Source organism: Lutra lutra, chromosome 6 (assembly GCF_902655055.1).
Source record: "Lutra lutra chromosome 6, mLutLut1.2, whole genome shotgun sequence".
NCBI classification, from domain to species: domain Eukaryota; kingdom Metazoa; phylum Chordata; class Mammalia; order Carnivora; family Mustelidae; genus Lutra; species Lutra lutra.
The window spans coordinates 136,780,167-136,801,111 of record NC_062283.1 but is presented as its reverse complement, the minus strand read 5'-3'; the positions used below and the strand labels follow the sequence as shown (position 1 = coordinate 136,801,111).

Below are 20,945 nucleotides of genomic sequence, written 5' to 3'. Positions count from 1 at the left end.
AGTACAAACCCACACTTTGTTTCTCAACTCTCTGGGGGAGGATGAGCTTTCCTTCTTACCTATCTGCAACCCCCTAATTTCCAAAGAGCCACCCAGAAAGTATGAGGAAGTCCTGGCAGGAACCTTCTCATTGAAACACACCTCTCTGCTCAGTGAGAGTGAAACTGGCAGGTAATTGTTGTGGAAATGACTTCTATTACCATATGTAAACCCAGGGGCCCTGGGTGCATCTTCATCAATGTAAACAAATGGTGCATTTAAGACCCTACCTTTACTTTGGCTGTAAAATAAATCATGCCTCACTTGTGTAACAGAACTGCATTTCATTGGCAGGTAGGTCACAGATCTTCCTTACATCGCCCTTTCAAATCTGAAGTCCAGCCCTCTTGCTTTTAAAACTTTTGAAGGATCAACCCCCAACCCTAACTCTAATTTTAATCCTTTTTCATTCTGTTAGGCACACACAGGGTCAACTAACATACAGGGTTTAACATTTAGAAGATGCTAATTTTTCACTACTTTTTCCCACTGAAATCATGACTAGACTTTTTTCTTTGAGTACCGGATATTGACTTATGCTACCCAAATTGTGATCGTTTAGAGCTTTTGTTTATGATTAGAAACTGGCCAGCTACAGATATTTAGTAATGGTAGAGAGGAGGTGATAAAGACTACTCTGATATTTGAAAAAATCCTATGAATTATGATGAACCCACAGAGGACAATTATACTTTTCCATTCATCCGTCCATCCATCCATCCATCCATCCACCCGTCCATGTATCCATCCATCCATCCATGCATCCATCCATCCATCCACCCCACCCATCCATCCATCCATCCATCCACTCCACCCGTCCATGCATCCATGCATCCATGCATCCATCCATCCATCCATGCATCCATCCACCCATCCATGCATCCATGCATCCATCCATGCATCCATGCATCCATACATCCATCCATCCATCTACCCGTCCATGCATCTGTGCATCCATGCATGCATGCATGCATCTATCCATCCAGGCAAGTGCCAGGCACAGTAGTGGCATGGTGAGTGGGGGAGGAGGGAGGTTATGCTAGTGGTGGTTGAATATAAAGGAGGTAAAACACAGTCTTGATAGTGGATATTTGAGGTTTGGTGGGTTGAGAAGCAAGTGGGCACTGTTACTGGCCCTAACTTTGTTCCCGCCTGGTTTCCGTGAAACCCAAGACTGGGAATATGTCCCAGGACTCATTTTATAGAATGGATCCTTAGTAGAGGAATGAACCTCTGGGGATTCACTCAGTCTCTCATATGGTTCTCCTTTTCTATGAGAGCTGCAGCATCCTTTACTAGCCCAGGAAATGAAATGGCAAGGAAGTGCTCTTGGGGTAGTACTGCTGCTTGCTAAACTCAAATACAAGTACATAAGGAGATTTGGTTATTTTTGAGATTCTTTCCAACACCAGGAACCTATACATGTTAAGAAGGCTCTTATTTATGCCTAAATTTTATGCCTAGAAATGAATTGAAACCTAGACTTTTGATGAATGGAATTGTTCTCACATGAGAAAGTTATCTGCATAAACATTTGTTTTCTATGTTAATCTATAGGAAATACCTTATTCATTGAATGCTTACTTATGGGCATTTATGTTTTCACTACTATATGATTTACAGACATGATATGGTATTATGGTATGATGTGGGAGTATGCTATTATATTTTATATTCAGCATAAGACATGCATACTGTATGAATGAATACTAGAATATTTATATTAGAGTCTTGAACTCATAATCTAATATTTTTATCATTCTATTTTTTATTCATCATGATAAGTGTACTCTCTAACCCGCACCCCAAATTTCCCCCATCCACCCATCCACATCCCCTCTAGTAACCACCGGTTTGTTCTCTCTAGTTAAGAATCTCTTTGTTGATTTTGCTTTCTCTCTCTTTTCCCCTTTGCTCATTTGTTTTGTTTCTTAAATTTCACCTATGAGTGAGATGATATGGTATTTGTCTTTCTCTGACTTACTGATTTCCCTTAGCTTTATATTCTTTTGCTCTATCCATGTTGCAAATGGCAAGATTTCATTCTTTTTTATAGGTATATAATATTCTATCTGTCTGTCATCTCTCTCTCTCTCTCTAGATATCTATGTAAATATCTGTATCTATCTATCTATCTCATCTTTATTTATTCATCTACCAGTGGACACTTGGTCTGCTTCCATAGTTTGGCTATTATAAATAATGCTGCAACAAAGATAGGGATGTAATGAATTAGTGTTTTTGTATATTTTTTGGGTAAATACACAGTAGTATGATTACTGGATTATAAAATAGTTTTATTTTTAATTGAGGAAGCTCCATATAGTTTTCCACAGTTGTTTTTCACTAGTCTGCATTTTCACCAACAGTGCAGGAGGGTTCCTTTTTCTCCACATTCTCACTAACACTTGTTGTTTCTTGTGTTTTTGGTTTTAGCCATTCTGACAGGTGTGCAGTGATATCTCGTTGTAGTTTTGATATACATTTTTTCTGATGATAAGTGATGTTGAGTATCTTTTCATATGTCTGTTGGCTGTCTGTTTGTCTTCTTTGTAGAAATGCCTGTTCATATCTTTTGCCCATATCTTGACTGGATTATTTGTTCTTTGGGTGTTGAGTTTGATAAGTTCTTTGTAGATTTTGTATACTAGCCCTTTATCTGATGTGTCATTTGCAAATATCTTCTCCCCTTCTGTCAGTTGTCTTTTAATTTTGTTGATTATTTCCTTCCCTGTGCAGAAACTTATTTTTTTTAAAGATTTTATTTATTTACTTGCCAGAGATCACAAATAGACAGAGAGGCAGGCAGAGAGAGAGGAGGAAGCAGGTTCCCCGATGAGCAGAGAACCCAATGTGGGGCTCGATCCCAGGACCCTGAGATCATGACCTGAGCTGAAGGAAGAGGCTTTAACCCACTGAGCCACCCAGGCGCCCCCAGAACTTGTTATTTTGATGTAATCCCCATAGGTTTTGCTTTTATTTCCTTTGCTTCAGGAGACATAGCTAGAAAAATGTTGCTAGAGCAAATGTCAGAGAGATTACTGCCTATACTCTCTTCTAGGATTTTTATGGTTTCAGGTCTCACATTTAGGTCTTTAATCCATTTTGAGTTAATTTTTGTGTATGGTGAAAGAAAGTGGTCCAGTTTCATTCTTTTGCATGTTGCTGTCCAGTTTTCCCAACACCATTTGTTGAGGAGACTGTCTTTTTACCACTGTATATTCATTCCTCTGTTTTTGAAGATTAGCTGACCATATAAATGTGGGTTTATTTTGGGTTTTCTGTTCTATTCCATTGATTTATGTGTCTGTTTTTACATCAGTAAAATTTTTTTTTATATTTTTTTTAATTTTTTTTAAAAGATTTTTATTTATGTATTTGATAGACAGAGATCACAAGTAGGCAGAGAGGCAGGCAGAGAGAGAGAGGAGGAAGCAGGCTTCCTGTGGAACAGAGAGCCCGATGTGGGGCTCGATCCCAGGACCCCGGGATCATGACCTGAGCCGAAGGCAGAGGCTTTAATCCACTGAGCCACCCAGGTGCCCCCAGTACCATACTTTTTTAATTACTTTGTACTAGATTTGAAATCTGGAATTGTGATACCTCTAGTTTTGTGTTTCTTTTTCAAGATTGCTTTGGCTATTTGAAGTCTTTTTTGGTTCCATACAAATTTTAGGATTCCTTGTTCTAGCTCTGTGAAAATGCTGTTGGTATTTTGATACAGATTGCATCGAATGTGTATATTGCTTTGGATAGTATAGACATTTTAAAAATATTTGTTCTTCTAACCCATGAGCATGGAATGTCTTTCCATTTCTTTATGTCATCTTGAATTTCTTTCATCAGTGTTTTATAGTTTTATATTTGCGGATGACATGATACTATATATAGAAAACCCTAAAGTTTCCACCAAAAAAACCCAAAGAACCAAAAAACCCAAAAAACCAAAAACTACTAGAACTGAAAAATGAATTAAGTAAGTCTCAGGATACAAAATCAATGTACGGAAATCTGTTGAATTCCTATACACTAATAATGAAGCAGCAGAAAATGAAATTAAGAAAACGATCCCATTTATAATTGCACCCAAAACAATAAAATATCTAGGAATAAACTTAACCAAAGAGGTGAAAGTCCTGTACTCTGAAAACCATAATCTACTAATTTTAAATGTATTCAATATATATAATTGCTTAGGACCTTTGTTTGCTCATCTCTAGAGTCCCTGGGGTCACATAGATCTCTGGGTTCCCTGATGGTCTGGGAAAATGAACTCTTAATGTTTCATATGTAGTGGTTTAGCTGTGTTCCTACTTGATAAAACCGTAAATGCTGAAGAAAACAAGTAAACTGAAATAAGACAATTCAAAACTGATAACATTCTGGGTAACAGGGTCCAGTACAGTGTCTGTTGCTTATTTATGGTTATTTATGGTTATTTTTGCCGTTGAGGGAAGACTAGATAAAGATGTCTTGCTAGGAACGGACATAAGTTGGACAAACACGAGCATATAGGGAAATTCGTGATTCTAGGCTTATGTTAACTGTTTAAAAAATTAAGGCCACGGGCTTTTATGTTTGTGTTACATAACATTTATACTAAGGAGACTATCACAAGATCAGATTCTTCATCTCAGGCTTTCCTTTTGGGGCTACACTGAAAAAAAGAAAATGCTCATTATTATAGACGAAAGTGAGTTAAATTCTTTTCTTCTTCTTTTACTATCCGGTGATGTATTACACTTTAGTGTACATTGTCTTTCACAAAGGAAAAAGAAAACAACCCACAAAAATACACACATCATACAGAAAGTGAAACCAAATAAGTAACTTCTGGGACCTGAAAATAAATTGACCTCCTATACTGTGTGCAAATTGGGTTAAAGCAACTTAATAGTGATATAAGAAGTCTTTAACATTGGCCAATGGGAAATGGACTGTACAGGCAAGGAGGTAAAATAAAAGACTTCTGTGGGGGATTAGAGGAAGTTAATAGCCTTGCTTAGCTCCAGTGATTAAGAAAGTCTCACAAAGTACTGACACATTTGGGTGTGTTACATTCTCCCTTAGGGAAGGAAACCTGAAGACTTTGTTCTTTGTTGGTGTATAGTTTAAAAAAATTCCATGTTAATAATAATAGTGACAACTTTTTTTTTTCTGATGACATGTTCACATACAGAATATGAAATTACTTTTTGAGGAGTTAAAAAAATAGGTGAATGGATGCTGAGGAAGCCTTCCATAAGCTTCTGCATGATTCCAGTGTGACTTTTCCTAAGACAGAGCACAATTATTTTGCTCATCTTATTCATTCATTTATATTTACAGTTAAGTAGACTGATAGTTATCTTGTACAGCTATTTCATTTATTAAATTGACAAAATGCAATGAAAAAAACTTTTTCATGGGAGTCTTTTCAGTTTATTTTAATTTTGAGTAATTTAACAAAGTTGATCTTCAAATGCAAAGCAGGAATATCTCCCAGGCATCTTTGCTCAGCAATTCTGGGGATATAAAATACGTCAACAAGCATTTTGGTTTAACATTCTAAGTACATTGTCATATCTGATGGAAATTACTATGCACACCGAGTGATTTAGTTTAAAATTTTAGCAACTTTTGGTTGCTATAATTTTATACCATTGTAAAGAAATAAAAGAGTATAAGTAATGAATAATAGTTTGATCCAGCAGAAGGTTAAATCTATTTGCTGAGGGCAACCCAAGGAATTGGCAAGGTTCACTGCATTCCTGGAGCTCACCTTATCTAATGGGATCTCAGCCACTGCTGAAAGAGGGGGGAAACTATTCCTGTTACTGGAGGATTTGTCATGGAAGGAGGCTTTGTCCAAGCACAGAAGGAAACTTTGTTATTTCTTCTTAACTCTCTGATCTATTTTCAGAAACCAAGTATTGTTCAGACAAACTTATTAAAAAAGAGCAGATAGGGGCGCCTGGGTGGCTCAGTGGTTAAGCCGCTGCCTTCGGCTCAGGTCATGATCTCAGGGTCCTGGGATCGAGCGCCCGCATCGGGCTCTTTGCTCTGCGGGGAGCCTGCTTCCTCCCCTCTCTCTGCCTGCCTCTCTGCCTGCTTGTGATCTCTCTCTCTCTCTCTGTCAAATAAATAAATAAAATCTTTAAAAAAAAAAGAGCAGATAAATCTACTGCATGTCCCTTTTCTATCCAGACACTTTTCCAAGAATGGAAAATTGAAATGGTATCATGTTTAATGAAACTTAGAAGTAATGATCCTTGAGAAAGAAAGCCAGAAAAAAGGAATGAAAATTGTTGACAAAATAAGGACAAGATGAAGGAGACTAAGGATAGGAATGAGGGAGGAGAAAACAATACTTACATTTCTATTACAAAGGACAGTAACAAATGCCAAAGATCACTGTGAATGTTCTTCTCTACTGTAAATAGAAACCATAGAAACAGACACTCACCTGCTCACTATTTATTCGTGAGTAGTTGTTGCAACACAAAAACTCAGTACTTGTTAGCTTGGCCACCGGTATTGGAAACAATAATCAGTATAGTGGAGAATTAAGGAAGACATTTAATAATAATTCTACTAAAAGGTTAATGAGTTGGAAAGTTTGATTTTAAGGAGTAGCTACATGAATAATATGATACTTTTCCTTATTTCTTCCTTTCTTTGGTTCAGGCAGTTGTTACATTTAATCCAAATTTATTAGCCATCATGCACGGTAGTTTGCTAATCAAACATGCTACTGGATAATAACTTTGAAGCAGGTTTTTCAATCAGTATTATTAGGAAACGGTTTCTGAAAGTATGTTTTTGATGGATGTGTAAGAGTGAGTAATAACTGTGGTCATATTAGAAAAGAATCAAAGCTTTAGCAGGTTTAGAATGGCCCTGATTCTTAAGCTTGCTGGGGGTTCAGCTGAAATTGAATAACGGGTATGGATTTCTTATAAAAACTATTTAAATTCATCACTACAATTTAAATTCTAGTTAGTAAAGAATTAAATGATTTTCAGACCTAATTTCTTCTTGGAAAGCTATGTAGCAGCAAATGAGATCAACATTCTTAACTCTTAAAAACCACTCTTAACTCATCTTCCCCTTGGGCTATTGCACTTAATCTCTCCTGTACAGCACAGCTTTGAAAAAGTTGCCTATACTTGGGTTTCTTTCTTTCTCTTGTCTCTCCCTCATTTTTAATTTTTTTACCTAAATATAGAAAACAGTATCCGCCCCCTCCCACCCCCATGTCTCCTCACTCAGCTTTAACAGTTACCAACACATGGCAATTTTATCTCATCCTCATATTCCTTCTTCCAACCCTTACTCCCACTCCACCACTGGGTTGTTTTGAAGCAAATTCTAGAGATCCTATAATTCTTCTTGTAAATTCTTTTTGTAGACATCTGTAAACAAACTGAAGTACTCTTTTTTTTTTTTTAAAGATTTTATTTATTTATTTGACAGATAGAGATCACAAGTAGGCAGAGAGGCAGGCAGAGAGAGAGGAGGAAGCAGGCTCCCCGCTGAGCAGAGAGCCTAATGCAGGGCTCCATCCCCAGACCCTGGGATCATGACCCGAGCCCAAGGCAGAGGCTTTAACCCACTGAGCCACCCAGGCGCCCCAAACTGAAGTACTCTTAAACATAATTATAATGATTACTCTTAAAAATTTTTAAAAAAATTCCTAATATCATCAAATATTCAGTCACTGAGAAACTTCCCATAGTTTATAGGTTTATAAAACCTTTTATAAACCTTTTTTGACACTTTGTTTGAATGTAGATTTGGTGGATTTATTTTATGGTTTGTGTGTGAATCCAAATGATGTCCATACATTACAGTTGTTAATTTGTCTCATTTAAATCTCTTTTAACATGGATCCCTCCTCTAGGTATAGTTCCTTGAAATTTATTCCCTTTGCCTGTAGAGTTCCCCACAATCTGAATTTTGCTGGCTGATTATCTCTTGAGCTGCTTGCTATTAGACTTTTACTCTTATCATTTTGGGAACCTGCTGGTTTGACTTTGGTGATCAAAGGTCACCCAGAAAACTCCACATTGTAAAATCCATTGGTCAGTTCTTAGTCTTCTTTTTAATTATTTTATTAACACTATTTAACATACATGATAACTCTGCTAGCCTTAATAAACTTCTTTAATCGATCTCCAGGGCAGCCACTCATCTGGTTTCCTCCTATACCTCCAACTGAGACATTTTTGCCTGGTTCCTTCTCTTCTCCCTGACCACTAATGTCAGAATGCCCAGAGTCCCCTCACTTTCTTGGTCATCTCCTTTAATTTGAGACACATGTGTTCAATGATCTACTTGACATCTCTGTAGCTACGTGGAACTCTCCAGATCCCAGCTATTTCTAACTCTTCTAAGACAGAGCTCCTGAAGCTACCGCATAAAGCCTTCCCCTGCTCTGTCAATAGCAACTAGGCCTCCATTTGCTTAGGCCAAATATCTTATACTCACCCTGACTCCCACTTTTTCTTCATACTTTACTTCCGGTCAATCAGCACATCATTTGCCTCTACTTGGAATATATGTCCACAAGTCAACCATCTCTGACAGGTCTGGCTACCATGTAGTCCAACCCACCTTAATCTTTCAATCTGGCTTTGTGGGGTACTCTCCTAACTAGCCTTTCTGATTTGACTGTTGCCCTAAAAGACTATACTTTCAGGGATTATTTCTATAGTTTGTGACTGTTGCCCTAATGGAGTCTCTGCTCAACCCAACAGGCAGAGTGACTCTGTGTAAATGACAAAATATTAAAATTACTTCTCTGCTCAAAATTCTCCAGCAGCTTCCTGGAAGCTGAGAAGGATCCCCTGTTTCCACTATTAACCTTCCTTTCTGACTCCATTCCTCATCAATCCCTCCCTGGCTTCTTCTATTTCCACCACAGGACTTTTTTAGTATTTTCACTTAAACCTTGGAATTGAAAAGTAGGCTTTAATTAGCTAGTGCTGATATCTCATATGCGTTAGGCATTTCAAACTCATTCTTATTAGTAAGTGGTAGCCTGTGTTCCATTGCATGGCCTTGAGAACAGTCTTTCTTGCTCAAGGATATTAAGTATAAGAAGGGAAAATCTGGGAGTTGAACCAAAGTAGTCTCTTGTACCTCTAAAGACATCAACAAAAGTCTGTATGATTAATGGACATATATCTAGATTTCAGTTCTAGGCATTGCAAAAATTCTGGACAATGATTTTATTTTTCTCTTATTTATGTCTTTAATGAAGAATTTTTCTTAATGAATTCAATGCAATATATGTACATCTAAAAATAATTCTAAACACAAAAAATGATGAGTCCGTTCTCTGTTGAAAATTACCCTCTGCAACTCAAATATGTTTCCCCCTGCCCTAAGAAATTAAACAAAGACATTAAGTATAAATGAATATATGTTTGCTGTAATGCTACTTGGAATTTAAGTTGTAATTAACAGGATTTCTAGTATTTACCAACATTAATTAACAATGTAACATGCTTAAACAGGGAACATAATAACAATGCTGAGTAGATTAGGTACATTCATCAATAAACCTCATGCCTATTAATGATTTCTTTTATTAAACAAGTTTATTATGTCTGTCATCATGAATTTTGAGTTTTCTCTTTTATTCACCTGTAGATATTACTTCTTCCTTAATGAATGGTGGTGTTAGGGACAAGTTCCGTGGTCTGAGTCAGCAGGAGTGACTAGAGACAGGTACAGCTGTCTGACTAGGTACAGCTAGAGAGGGAGAAGCTGATTTTAGGTATGGTTCTGGGAGAAGTAAAGCTGCCATCTGGCTTTGGTTTGGTTATGTTAGTTTTTTTTTTTCTTTTTTCCAAAATGGACAGAAGTTTATTTTTTTTTCTGATTGCGGAAACAAAGGCTTACTATAAAATGTTTCAGACAACACTGAAAAATGTGAAGAAAAATTTCCTCTCCTCTGAACATCCAGACATAGTAACTGTCCACATTTTTTATGTGTATCATCTTTTAGAAATTCTTCCTTTGTTCCATATCAGTCTTTTAGGAATTCTCTCTCCCTTCCTTTCTCCCTATCTCTATATATGTATCTGTATATCTCTAAATAAACCCACTTGCTACATTATATGTCCCCTTAACCACTACAGCTAAATGTGATTTTCCTCTTCTCAGATATTCTCTTAAGTATTTTTGGAACTTAATCATATGTTGTCTTATGCTGCTAATCTTGAATATTATTAAAAACATTTGCTAAGTGATACATATATAATAACAAATACAAAAAAATGTTTTCTAAGTTTTCTTATGCATTATGTTCTGTATAAAAGTAATCAGTGTATATATTCTGATTTTTTACTTCACTGCATTTTAAGGTACTATAGAGTCTTTACATTAATTTTTCAAATTTCCATGATATTCTTGTCAGTGAACGTAGCATAATTTGTTTAACCCTTCTCTTAATAGTTAGCATTTTGGTCTTCTTCCAGTTTTAATTTTTTTTTAAGATTTTATTTATATATTTGAGAGAGAGCACAAATGAGAGTTGGTGGGGGGCGGGAAGGGCAGATGGAGACGGGGAAGCAAGCTCTCTGCTCAGCAGGGAGCCTGGATGCTTGGACTGGATCCCAGGACCCTGGAATCATGACCTGAGCCAAAGACAGATGTTTAACTTACTGAGTCACCCAGGTGCCCCCCATTTTTAAGTTTTATAGTGTTTTGAATAGCATAGCAATGAATATTTTTCTACGTAAAGATATTACCATGTTTTGTATCATTTCCTTAGGACCGACTCCCAGAATCTAAATTACAGAGCCAAAGGTAATGAACAGTTCTGTGGCTCTTAATGCTTACTGCCAAATTTCATTCAAAAGGATTCAAAAGGATTCTACTGACACAGAAGGAAATGCTTACATTCTCAAAGAACCATAGTCATTACACAGTATCATCATTATTTTTTCTAGTGACCGGAAATCACAATTTAAAAAAAAATTTTTTTCTACACTAACTGTTGCCCTAAATATAGTCTATGTTCAACCCAGTAGGCAGAGTGACTTTTGAACTTTTTCTGTATGTTTTTTTACTGATTCTGTTTTCCTCATGAATTTTTAGTCCTATGACCACTTAAAAATCGGATCTCTTTTGTTTTCCTTAGCATCGTGTATGGGCTCTGTCAGAAGGAAACGTTGGTTCAGTATATTCAACTAGAGCTGCTAGAACATAGTGCCTCCAGGCGGGTGGCTTAGACAACAGAAGTGTCCTGTCTCCCAGTTCTCGAGGCTGTAAGTCTGAGATCAAGATGTTGGCAGGTTGGTTCCTTCTGGGAACCATGTCTTATGCCCCTCTCCTAGCTTCTGCTGCCTTGCTGACGATCGTCGGCTTGACCTGGAGAATCCTCCTCTCCATCTCTGCCTTCATATTCACATAGCATGTGTGTGTATCTGAGTGTCCAAATTGTCGCTTTTTATAAAAACAAGAGTCATATTGGATTATGAGCCCATTCTGCTCCATATGACCTCATCTTAACTAACTACATCTGAAACGACCTTATTTGCAAGTAGGTCATATTCTGCGGTACAGGCAAGTAGGACTTCAACATATGAAATCGAGGGGGGCATAATTCAACTCATAACATTCAGTAATTCACTTATCGATCTATTGGTAATTTAGGCAAGAACATTTATACAGTGATTCCTGCAATGTTAAGTCTCATGTTAATCGCTGGAAATAAGATGAAAGACACAGTTCCTGTCCTCATGGAACTGCTGGAAGTTTCGATGTGGACCCTACCTCTATGTGTTACTGACTGCTCCAGGAGAGTGGTCTCTGTGGTTCAGGACACACAGGGACTTTGCACTTTCTCTGTCCTCTGCCTGAAATATTCTTCCACTGGATGTTGTGGGGTCTGCTTCTTTCCCTCCTTCAATTCTCTGCTCGAATGTCATCAGCTCTGTGGGGCCTTCTCTGACTGTCCTATTTGAAGTGGTGACACTGTGCATCTCGCATGGCCTATTTCTCTTTCCTGCATTTACCTTCTCAAAATTTCTCATCACCTTCTAAGATTGTGGTCTACAATTTACTTATTTATTTAGTTTATTGTTTGCCTTTCCACTAGAAAACAAATGGCTTAAAGACAGGGATTTTTGTCTGTTTTATTCACTACTGTATTCTAAGGACAGTGTTCAGTCAATATGCAATGAATGAATGAAGAGAAAATTATGATCCAGTGGATTAGAAGGTACTACAGTGTTAAGCTTTTACTGTTTGATTGCATTTTTATTATTATTAAGACTTCACTTTTTAGAGCAGTTTTAGATTCACAGCAAAATTAAGGGGTAGGTACAGGGATTCACGTATATTCTCTGTCCCCACAACATGCATAGCCTTCTCTGTTATCAACATTCCCTACTACAGTGCTACGTTTGTTAGAACTAATGAACCTCTATCAACACATCGTGATCACCCAAAGTCCGTAGTTCACGTTAATGTTTAGTTCTTGTGTTGCACATTTTGCGGGTATGGATAAATGTATAATGGCATGTGCTCATCATTATGATATGCTGAGTGTTTTCATTGCCTAATACATCTCTGTTCTCCACCTGTTTATCCCTTTCTCCACCTTTCCACCCCGTCAGTCAACCCTGATCTTTTCATTTTCTCTGTATGTTTGCCTTTTCCAGAATGTCATAGAATTGGAATCATATGGTATCAAGCCTTTTCAGATTGGCTTGTTTCACTAAGCAATATGCATTTAGGTTTCTTCCATGTCTTTTTATAGCTTTTTGGCTCCTTCCTTCCTCACGCCCTCCCTCCCCACCTTCCTTCTCCCCCCCCCACCCTCTTTCTTTCTTTCTAGCACTGAATAATATTCCATTGTCTGAATACAGCACTGGTTATCCAGCTACTGAAGGATACTTTGGTTGCTTACAAGTTTTGACAGTTGTGAACAAAGCTGCTATAAGCATTCATGTGCAGGTTTTAGACATAAATTTTCAACCTCAAATAGTGTGATTGCTGGATTGTATGATAAGCGTTTGTTTAGTTTGGTAACATACTGCCAAGCTGTACCCCAAAGTGGCTGTACCATTGTGCATTCCCACCATCAGTGAGTGAGAGTTCCTGCTGCTCCAGGTCCTTGTCAGCATTTTAGTATTACCGGTGTTCCAGATTTTGGCCATTCTAATAGGTGTGTAGTAGTATTTCATTATTTAGATTGCATTTCCCTGATGACATTTGATGTGAAGAGTTCTTTTCATATGATTATTTGCCATTTGTACATAATCTTTGGTGAGGTATCTGCTAAGATCTTAGCACTTTTTGTTTTCTTTTAATTTAAAAAGTTTTTTCAAAGATTTTATTTATTTATTTGACAGAGAGAGATCACAAGCAGGCAGAGGGGTAGGGGAAGCGGGTCCCTCGCCCAGCAGAGAGCCTGATGCGTGGCCCGATCCCAGGCCCCCAGGATCATGACCTGAGCCGAAGGCAGAGGCTTTAATCCACTGAGCCATGCAGGTGCCCCACCACTTTTTGTTTTCTTATTTTTGAGTTTCAGGAGTTAAATACATTTGAGGTAGCAGTCCTTTAGCAGATGTATCTTGCGTAATTTTTTTCTCCCCATGTGTGGTTTGTCTTCTCTTTCTCTTCACATTGTCTTTCACAGGGAAATTTTTAATTTTAATGAACATCAGTTTATCAGTTGTTTTTTTCATGGTACATGTATTCGGTATTACATCTTTTTTTTTTTTTAAAGATTTTATTTATTTATTTGAGAGAGAGACAGTGAGAGAGAGCATGAGGGAGGAGAAGGTCAGAGAGAGAAGCAGACTCCCCGTGGAGCCGGGAGCCCGATGCGGGACTCGATCCCGGGACTCCAGAATCATGACCTGAGCCGAAGGCAGTCGTCCAACCAACTGAGCCACCCAGGCGTCCCTCGGTATTACATCTTAAAAGTCATCACCAAATCCAAAGTCATATAGGTCCCCCCCCCACTGCCATGTTAACTTCTAGCTGTTTTTACAATTTTGTGTTTTAAGTTTAAGTCTGATCAGTTTTGAGTTAATTTTTGTGAAGGGTACAAGGTCTGTGTGTATATTCATTTTTATGAATGTGGATGTCAAGTTGTTCCAGAACCATTTGTTGAAAAAACTACCTTTGCTCCGTTGTATTGTTTTTGCTCCTTTGCCAAAGATCACTTGACTGTATTCGTGAGGGTTTATTTCTGGGTCTCTGTTCTGTTCCATTGATCTATTTGTCTGTTCTTTGTCCGGTACTACACTTTAGCTTTATAGTAAGCCTTGAAGTTGGACCGTGTCAGTCCCACAACTTTGTTCTTCTTCAGAATTATGTCAGCTCCCTGAGTTTTTTGCCTCTCTACATAAACTTTAGAATGCAGTTGTTGCTGGCAAAAAATAATATTCTGTGAATTTGATTGGGTCTGCATTGCATCTGTGGGTTAAGTTGGGAAAACGTGAGATCTTCACAATGTTAGGTCTTTCCATTAACACGGAATATTTCTTCATTTATTTGGTTCTTCTTTGAATTCATTAATCGGAGTTTTGTAGTTTTCTTTATGTAGATCTTGTACATATTTTGTTAGATTTATATCTAGGTATTTCATTTTCTGGAGCACTAATGAAAGTGATAGTATCATAGTTAACGTTTTCAGTTGACTACTTATTTTGTAACTATTTATTGAACACCTGTTTAGATAGTGCATGTGTAGTCATGACCAATACCTACTTCAGTTGTTGTTGTTGTTTTTAATTCTCTCTTTCCCTTAAGAATAACTCTCCTAAATCATGAATTTGCCTCTGAGTATTGCTTTTAGGGATCTGGGAAGGTACCCAATGTTCTATTGCATTAGGGAAGATTCAGGCACTGCCTGAGTTATTTAAATTAATGATTCAGCAGTTCTGCAGAACAACTGTATGAGGGAGGTTCCCTTATCCTCACTTTATAGAGAAGGAAGCTGAGAAGTAGCAAGTCTAAGGACTGGAAGGCAAATCCAGATGTGTTAGTCACCCCTCTCACTCTATGTGGAGTCTTCTATTGGGCATGATTCTCCTAGAGATAATCCTCTGCTGTTATATTCTTAATGTCTTCTTTAACCTGACTTCTCTTAGGAAAACTTTATTTTCCAGTTATTTATAATTTTTATTGTTTGTTTTAGCTTAGCTCATTAATTTCAGGCCATAATTTCTGACCATCTCAAAAAGTAGTATGTCAATTCCGACTCTTTCCTTTATTGAATTTCTTAGTGGCCTACCATGATCTGTTTTTACCTGCAAGCCACACACCTTCCCTAAGAAGATTTAATGCAGATGGGTAGGATATAGAATTGGTTCTCCCTGCCTCATCGTGGTGCAGAGTATGAGACGATAATGAGCCAGCCACTCCACAGTACAGCCCCTCTCAAAGAATTTCTCTTAAATGCCAAAGTGGGGAAGGACAGATGGAAGAATGATCCCTCAGGTGTCCCACAAAATGCTGTTTCTTTTGGTGTGGTAAGCCCAGCCCCTCTGGGACTGCTGACTTTCCCAGGTGGTGCTGTCTGTGGATTCTGTTCATTCAGAATACCCGTGTCATTCATTTCCCTTCAAGCAACTCGAGGCTGAATGGCTCTGTGCCTGAGCTGACCATCTTCTTGTGATATGTTGCACCATTCCTGCCTTCAACACTTCTTGTGAATATCAGAATGATTTTCAGTGTTCCCCTTCTGGGCTGGCTGGCTCCTCCCTTGAGCCCTGATCGTCTCTCTCAACAGCCCTTTCTGCCAGTGTCTGTTACAATCTTGTCCCAGCACTCGTGTATGTTAGCATTTAAAAAACTTTCAAGGTTCTAGGTCCATCCTCAAGGTTTCTCCTACTATCTTTAAACTGAATCTTTTTAATCATATTTTTTTCTTCTTTAAGCCATTGAAAATTTTTATAACTGAGTCTATTGTAGACCTATAGTACTGGATTAAAAATCTCCCATTTTCCCTTCTCATTTTAAATAGTTCTTTCTTTATGTTACTCTGATTTATCCTATTTTTATATATTAACATTTTAAGGTTTAATTATGACTTCTCAATTAGAATGACCTTTTTTTTCTAAGTTAATATTTTTTTCTAGATGAAAACAAATTAAATTGATATGTTTTTATCTAACATTTTACTGTTTTCATTTCTGTGTCTTTCTACCTTTGATGCCTCAAATAATAGACAGATTTATTTTTTAAACCAGTCTTAAATTTTATGACTTGACGGGCCATTTAGGCTGCTTATAGTCATTATATAATATTCATTTGCTTATATAATCTTTATTATTTAAGTATTATTATCTATCATCCTATATGACATGTTAAAAATTATACCTCCTTGTCTCTTCTATTGAGGGTCTTTATTTGGGACTCTTTTTGTTTTTCACTTTACTAGTATGATGGAAGGATACTCTTTCATCTTAAAGTGTAAGTGTGTTTGAACACTGGTAGATGACTTCAGTATGTTCCCTCTTTGGTCACAGTCACCATGGGAAGTAGTTCACCTTCAACACATGCGACAGTTGGGATGGTCCATGGTTAATTCTTCCTGATTCTATCCCTGTAGGAGCAAATGATTCTGCCTAATGCAAACATCATGGACAATGTTCAACACTTTCTGCCATTTATTACGAACTTTTTACCATCTTTTTCCTACTCCATTCTCTATTTCTTGCTCCATTTTGACACATTTTTCTCTGGTTTCTCTAGGTCCCAAGTCATGTCATCATCCTTCACTTTTATGCAGCGTTTCCTTTCTTCTGGCAAATCATTTGTGACAGTTACCTCTCTAATAATACCTTCTCAAAAGCTTTTCTTTCCTGATTACTCTTGTAGGAGTAACTTTAACTTGAATCCCAAAGAACTTAGCTTCTTGAAGGACACCTTATTTATATTCCTGACAGTTTTTCATCAATAAAAGCAAATCTGATAATCAGTCTGTCTACTGTATCTATCTTCTATCTATCTATTGCATTCTTATAGTACCTGTTGTTTGATCTACTTTGGCCCTTCTAATTGTTCCTGTTATGTTTCAGCCATGTATGTAGGGACTATTTAAAAACAACAACAACTGGGGCACCTGGGTGGCTCAGTGGGTTAAAGCCTCTGCCTTTGGCTCAGGTCATGATCCCATGGTCCTGGGATAGAGCAGCATCCAGCTCTCTGCTCAGCAGGGAGCCTGCTTCCTCCTTTGTCTCTGCCTGCCTCTCTGACTACTTGTGATCTCTGTCTATCAAATAAATAAAATCTTAAAAAAATAAAAACAACAACAAATTTCTGAGCACTATAACTTAATTACTCTAGGCTCATTTCTTCTTTGGTCACTTAGAATTTCCTTATAATTAGTATGTCTCATTTATCATCTCACTGAATTTAAATCTTTTATTGGAAAACTGGAGCACAGGGATTGGTGCCCTGTGACTTATTCTCTACCTTCTTTCTAGAAGTGGATATTTATGTCCTCCCTGTTCTTTTTCTTTTTTTTTTTTTACTTTACCATATGTTTTTTTTTTTTAATTTTTTTATTTTTTCAGCATAACAGTATTCATTATTTTTGCACCACACCCAGTGCTCCATGCAATCCGTGCCCTCTACAATACCCACCACCTGGTGCCCCCAACCTCCCACCCCCCACCCCTTCAAAATTCTCAGATCGTTTTTCAGAGTCCATAGTCTCTCATGGTTCACCTCCCCTTCCAATTTCCCTCAACTCCCTTCTCCTCTCCATCTCCCCTTGTCCTCCATGCTATTTGTTATGCTCCACAAATAAGTGAAACCATATGATAATTGACTCTCTCTGCTTGACTTATTTCACTCAGCATAATCTCTTCCAGTCCCGTCCATGTTGCTACAAAACTTGGGGATTCATCCTTTCTTTCTTTCTTTTTTTTTTTTTTTACAGCTTTATAAACATATATTTTTATCCCCAGGGGTACAGGTCTGCGAATCGCCAGGTTTACACACTTCACAACACTCACCATAGCACATACCCTCCCCGATATCCATAACCCCACCCCCTCTCCCAACCCCGTCCCCCCATCAACCCTCAGTTTGTTTTGTGAGATTAAGAGTCACTTATGGTTTGTCTCCCTCCCAATCCCTTTCTGGAGAAATAAAAGAACTAAAATCTAACCAAGTTGAAATCAAAAAAGCTATTAATGAGGTGCAATCAAAAATGGAGGCTCTCACTGCTAGGATAAATGAGGCAGAAGAAAGAATTAGCGATATAGAAGACCAAATGACAGAGAATAAAGAAGCTGAGCAAAAGAGGGACAAACAGCTACTGGACCACGAGGGGAGAATTCGAGAGATAAGTGACACCATAAGACGAAACAACATTAGAATAATTGGGATTCCAGAAGAAGAGGAAACAGAGAGGGGAGCAGAAGGTATATTGGAGAGAATTATTGGAGAGAATTTCCCCAATATGGCAAAGGGAACAAGCATCAAAATCCAGGAGGTTCAGAGAACCCCCCTCAAAATCAATAAGAATAGGTCTACACCCCGTCACCTAATAGTAAAATTGACAAGTCTTAGTGACAAAGAAAAGATCCTGAAAGCAACCCGGGAAAAGAAGTCTGTAATGTACAATGGTAAAAATATTAGATTGGCAGCAGACTTATCCACAGAGACCTGGCAGGCCAGAAAGAGCTGGCATGATATATTCAGAGTACTAAATGAGAAAAACATGCAGCCAAGAATACTATATCCAGCTAGGCTATCATTGAAAATAGACGGAGAGATTAAAAGCTTCCAGGACAAACAAAAACTGAAAGAATTTGCAAATACCAAACCAGCTCTACAGGAAATATTGAAAGGGGTCCTCTAAGCAAAGAGAGACCCTCAAAGTAGTAGATCAGAAAGAAACAGAGACAATATACAATAACAGTCACCTTACAGGCAATACAATGGCACTAAATTCATATCTCTCAATACTTACCCTGAATGTTAAAGGGCTAAATGCCCCAATCAAAACACACAGGGTATCAGAATGGATACCATATGTTATTTTTGCTTGCTATTCAAATTCTGTTCCTTGAGGTTAGCAGGAACTCCGTTACAACTAATAATTTGATTACTTTTAAATACGACACAATTGACATTTTGACATCTGGTGCCATGGTAATTTGTAATTGCTACAACCATTAACGCCTGCAGCCTAGAAAAAATAGACCTAATTTCTTTTTTCTAGTTCTTTAATTTCTCAAACAAGAAAGCACACTGAAACATAATCAAGTGGGATAACTGATTCCGCTCTGAGTTTTAGAAGCGTGAGTAATTTGTAGACATTAGTGCCTTTTTAAAAATTAAACTTTTAATTATGAGGTAATGGAAGATTCATGGGCATTTTGATAGAAATAATATAGAAAGATTTGGTATGCCCTTTACCCCCTTTTGCCTAATGATAACATCTTTTAAAACTGTACTGCAATATGGAACTGAGGTATTGATAGTTGAGATACAGGTAGTTCTATTACCATGAGGCTTTCCCTTTTTACTTTTTTTCTCTTCTTACTCTTTAATAAATAGTCAACCACCACCCTGCTTCCCACTACCCCAGCACCCTGACCCTCCCTCCAGTCCTGGTCCTGAACCCTGACAACTACTGATCTCCATTTCTTTAATTATTTTTCAAGAATGTTGTATAAATGGAATCAGACATTTTGAGACTGGTCTTTCCCCCCACTCAGTATAATTCCCTGGCAATTTGTTCAAGTTGTGTGTGGATCAGTTTATTCCTTTTTATTGCTACTGCTATGTATTTATTGCATGGAATAGTGTTCCATGGTATGGAGTTCACAATTTGTTTAACCATTTACCCATTGAATGGCATCTGAGTGATTTCCATATTTTTGCTATTACAAATAAAACTTCTATGAACTTTCTTATACAGGTTTTTGTATCAGTATAAATTTTCATTTTTCTGGGATGAATGTCTAGGAGTGCAATGGATTTGTTTTCTCCTGCTGAGTCTTGAGAGTTCTTTACTTATTCTAGACACCAGTCCCACATATGTGATTTCCAGGTACTTCACATATTTTCCCCCAGCCTGGAGATTGCTTTTTTATCCTTTTAATAGGATCTTTCACAGAGCACACGTTTTTAATTTTGCGGATGTTCAATTTATCATGTTTTCCGATGATGAATCGTACTTTTGGTGAAAAGTTTAGGTCTCTTTGCCTAGCTGTAGATCCTGAAGATTTGCTCCTTGTTTTTTTTTTTTTTTTTAACAACCGTGCATTTTTCTTAGAGAATTGCTTGCTGAACTCTTCTCAGCTGAAATTAGAAGTCTTGATGCCAAAGTTTAAAACTATATAAATGAATACATGGGTGAATTAGCCATAGAGTATGTAGCCGGATCTTTAAAAGGTATTTTTGATGGCTCCAGCATTATAAAGAAACACTTCTGTATGTACTGTCATGAAATAAGGAGAGCATGGAAACATAGGACTCCTGTTTTAGGTGCCTTATAGAGTTATTAGCTGATTTCTAGAATGAGGGGCGTCCAGTAGAAATGTCAGGAGGAAACTGAGGCCAGAGGTTCTGCAACATGTGAAACATACTTATATAGTGAATAAATGGCCTACTTTGGAGTTAAGGATAGACAACTGTAGGTTGTTCTCCTTATTTACCGTCCTGGATTACAGAACCAATGGTAGATGACTCATAATATTAACAAAGGATTAGAACACACAAAATGTCAGTAATAGTAAGGACATTGTTGAGAAATAGATGATAACTAAGAAAGATATAACCACATACCTTGGGTATTTGGGTCTTCTAATAAGTCTTGTCTTTTTAAAGGTCAAAATTAAAATAAAGGTCAAATTTTAAGTGTGTGGCTTCAAGCTTTATTATTTCTAGAAAAGCCTTGCTTACTTTGAAAGTTTATGATCCATGCATAAGTTCAT

General features: G+C 37.5%; 1 protein-coding gene across 5 annotated transcripts in view; it reads left to right on the top strand.

The window, feature by feature from the left end:
* The window catches only part of FRK (fyn related Src family tyrosine kinase), a 132,829-nt gene that overhangs the window by 40,547 nt on the left and 71,337 nt on the right, over positions 1 to 20,945 (top strand). The window lies entirely within an intron of this gene.